The 4,096-nt window shown below is 38.6% G+C and overlaps 1 long non-coding RNA gene across 1 annotated transcript; it reads left to right on the top strand.

Moving 5' to 3' along the window:
* Positions 1 to 680: 680 nt before the first annotated feature.
* On the top strand, positions 681 to 3,472 carry LOC125484557. Its single transcript, XR_007263397.1, has 3 exons — positions 681 to 972; positions 1,554 to 2,544; positions 3,359 to 3,472. It is a non-coding gene; the product is annotated as an uncharacterized LOC125484557 (long non-coding RNA).
* The last annotated feature ends 624 nt before the right edge of the window (positions 3,473 to 4,096 follow it).

Here is a 4,096-nt window from a genome sequence, read left to right as displayed (position 1 = left end):
TTCAGAATTCAAGGTTCAATTTTGATGAGGATAGTGATAAGAGTGTAAATAGCATCAAGGCAAAATGTGGACCATTAAAGGAGGTGCTAAATGAAGGATGGAACAAAAATTTGTACAGCCTTAGAAGGATTTGGACTTGATTTCATCTGGTTGGCAGGCTTTTACAAAACTGAGTTTTGATGTGTCAGGGCATGGGCAATGGTCAATGGTCAATGGATGGACGCGTGGGAGATGGTGAAGAAATTGACAGCTAAAAGTGAGAACCACATTGTTAGACATTAAGTTGTAGGCAAGTAGCAGCAGTATGACTACCCAGTTACCTTGCCCCTCTTTGTTTAATGGTAGCTGAGGCTGTAAAGGATGGGCCGAAGGACTGAATGTTAATAGTGATATTCAACAGCTGCATGAGAAAATAGATTGTATAGGATGGGAAAATAGGCTGGGAAAGTTAATGATGATACTCAACAAGCTGCATGACCTTGAACAAGTCCTGTGAACATTCCTTTATGGGCTGAAGATGACACCTGTAGCTTGTTTTTCTCTAGCTGTGTTTACTGTACCAGCCAGCAGTTTTGTCTTCTGTATCTGCTATTCTCTGTGCTGGCTATTTGTTACACTGTATAAGAGAGAGAGAGTTTCGTTCCAAGTTGCTGGCCTTCACCTCAGACCAGGATCGTGAATGGTGCCAGGAACAACCTCAGCTTCCAGGCCAGCCGTCGATTGAGGGGTCTCCGATGGGCAGAAGGGCATAACGCTTATTGTTTCTTTCCTCTCTTTTTCATTCTTTTTATTTATTTAATAGATGTTCCTTTTTTTTTGTCTTTTATTATTACTCAATAAATGTTCATATTTAAGCTAGTTGCTGTTGATGACCCCTCTCTTAACTACGTTTAACCGAATCCGAAAATAACTGCTTGGATACACTCTGATCCAAGACATTTTTGGTGACAAGGATGCAATTCAGGAAAACATGTAAGAGAAGGGATAAGCAACCAGTGCTCTGGAGACCTTCCGTATTCAAGGGTGGAATATGGCAGACTCTGGATTTAGATCTGTAGCTAACATGTTAGCACAATTAGGACCACCGAAAGGATGGGGGATGGTTATAATGGGAAAAAGCAAGAATTGGAGGCCAGGTTTCTGTGCTGTGCAAGTACACTGAACCGTGTAAAAGTGTTAACTCTTTGTGGTCTGTTTTGAATGCACCTTTGTTTGTTGGTTGCTAAATGTTGTCTTGTATAATTTGTGTCTTTTTGTTCCCTGGAACTCCAGATCTGGGGATACTTTGAAGTTTTAGTTTGCATTTTAGGAATGTATGGTGATTTGAAAGTGTGTTATCTGCCTGTATCAGCGTGGGGCATGTATGTGGGTGAGGTGTTTAGGAAAGGCAAATTTAACAAAGGGCTGGGCTTTTCCTTCATTCAAGGAGGAGGAGAGGCAGATGATGTAATTATGCGCAGGAGTTTACGCCTCACCCCCTTTTTGAATCATTTTGTAGATTAATACTAATTAACCCATTCAGCTTGACGTGGAGCTTGTCTGTTTTTTTTTAGAAATTGAAGACACTGATGGCTGAACCCGTTTGCAGAATTTCAGCTTCACAATACAGTGATGGATGAGGCACCATTAATCCATCAAGCCATTTTTCAATAACACGTTTCAGTGTTGGAGAAGTACTGTGAAAATATTAATTGTAGTGAATGTCAGGAATCTCAAAACCACTGAGTCTCGGTACACTTAAACGTATCATGACAAAAACTATATTAAAACTCACTTGCCCTGGTATTGTAAAATATTTAAATGGAATAGTTACCCGAAAATTAAAAGGGATTCTGGGAAATGATAAAGTGCATGCATGCAGTCTTAATGGTTTTAATACTTGAAAATGGTGAGTAACTTTAAGGGAATAAACAGAATATTGAATATGGTCAAATTTACATAGATATATATCAAATATCTAGAATGAGTCATGAAGTTAGTTTTTAAAAAAAATGGATTGTCTTGGAGCAAGAACAAACAAAGTATGTTGTGCCTGAATCAAACACAAATGTTTGACTTCTTTTTTAAAATATTATACAATTATGTTCCATGTACTACAAATCTCTACAGACCTCTGGAATTTGATATGGTGGTAATAGTTGAATTGCAAAATTAGATGAGACAAAGTAATTAACTGGTGGCAGAAGATAAAAAAAATTAGAATAATGTGTTGAAGCTGCAATTCAGGTTAAAATGTTACAGTAGTGAAAAGGAGGTTTAGATGAAAGCACAAAACTGAGTTTTCTCTTGGTGATGTTTGTGTCCTTGTCTTTCCTTTTAAGAGAACTGATTTGGTGATCAAGCCGCTACCCGAGGCATTGGGGCCATTCATGGAGAGATAAGTAAAACCTCACAGATCATTTGATAAGATCATGTGGGAGTCAAGAATGTGTGACATGGCCTTGGGCTGCACTGAGTATGTTACCAAGCACGGTAACGAAACGTCTGCGGAACAACAAACCAGCTCGGCGAGCCAACCAACCTCAATGGCCTTGGGATACTAATGTAAGTCTGCAAAAGTGAATGTTACTTTGGGGGTAACAAACTTGAGATGGAAAAAAACATGCACTGAAGAACAGGTCTCAGACTTGTACACATACTTGATGAAAGGATTAGTGTGGCTTGGAAGAGCACAAAAACATAATTTAAATGACACTGACATAAAATCCATAGAGACATTAAAACAATGAAAGTAGCATCTGTGAAAAGGATGTAAAAAGAATTGCAATCAAAAAAAAGTGTGATTGGTTATTATGTCAAAATGTTACAGAAATGAAAGAATATGAACTCTGGGAGGAGTAATGGTGGGCTGAGTGAAAGGGCCCATCAGATGATATACAGATACCCCATCTTGACCATTTGTTTGATGCATGTACTTTAGTGTTTAAACCAGTAGGTGAAATTATAATGTGTTAGGACAGTTAGTGTATGTGAAAGAAGGCTGAGCTAAGACTTGGGTGGTCTAGGAGTCTATGGTAAGGGAAGCCCAGGGAAAAATAAACGGCAGGAACATAAGTTGAAGGTAAAGCTTGATGAACGTTAGAACAGTATTGTTTGATCCCATGTATATTGTAGCTCAAAAGGGGGTACTTGCAAATGGAGGTAGTTACCACTCAATGGTACAATCATTCATAAAACTTGCAAGGGAGGAAACATATTGAAGAAGTATCCTCAAGACGGATACAGATGAAGAGAGCTGGAGAAATTTTGAGTCCATGTATGATGTTATTTTACTGTAGTTGTGTTTTACTGTACTAGCCGGAAGTTTTATCTTCTGTATCTGCTGTTCTCTTTGCTGGCTGTTTGTTACATTGTATAGGAGAGAGAGTTTCGTTCCAAGACTTCATGTCGGACTGGGATTGCGAATGGTGCCAGAAACAACCTCAGCCTCCAGACCAGCCGTTGTTCGAGGAGTCCCTAACGAGAGAACGGCGTGAGGCTGATTGATTTTTGCCTCTCTTTTTCATTCTTTTTATATACTTAATAAATGTTCCTTTCTTTTCTCGTCTTTTATTATTACTCAATAAATGTTCATATTTAAGCAAATTGATATTGACGAGTCTTCTCTTAACTACATCTAATCGAATCCGAAAAGACCGCTTGGATGCACTCCGTGATCCAGTTGTGAGGAAGATTGGCCACTTCATGTCATCAGCCCTATGAGCTGATTGACAATAGAGTTTACAGGTTATTGCCATTAAATGTCACAGACTGATGTGGCATATTAGCAACTGCTGTTCTTATAACAAATGACCATTCTCTGCATCAGGCTCCCTGAATACTCTGACTAGATAGTACAGATGATGACTACAGCCAGTATCAGGTACACCTAGCAATGTTTTTTCATGTAGTTATTGATATTTTGACAGTTATTGGCCATCAGGCAATGTTGACAATTGATTATACTGATGCATCTTCACACAATATGACTGAAAGAACAGTGTACTATAATTGAGAAGCTTCTATCATTAGGCTTAGATAGCATAGTCCTATCTTAATTGTGATATCTGTTCGTCTGCTGCATACAATACTTTTTTTGAAAAATTCAGGAACGCGT

This window comes from Rhincodon typus, chromosome 12 (genome assembly GCF_021869965.1).
Source record: "Rhincodon typus isolate 14 chromosome 12, sRhiTyp1.1, whole genome shotgun sequence".
NCBI lineage: Eukaryota > Metazoa > Chordata > Chondrichthyes > Orectolobiformes > Rhincodontidae > Rhincodon > Rhincodon typus.
Note: the sequence above shows the minus strand (reverse complement) of the source record. Positions and strands in the feature narration are given on the sequence as shown.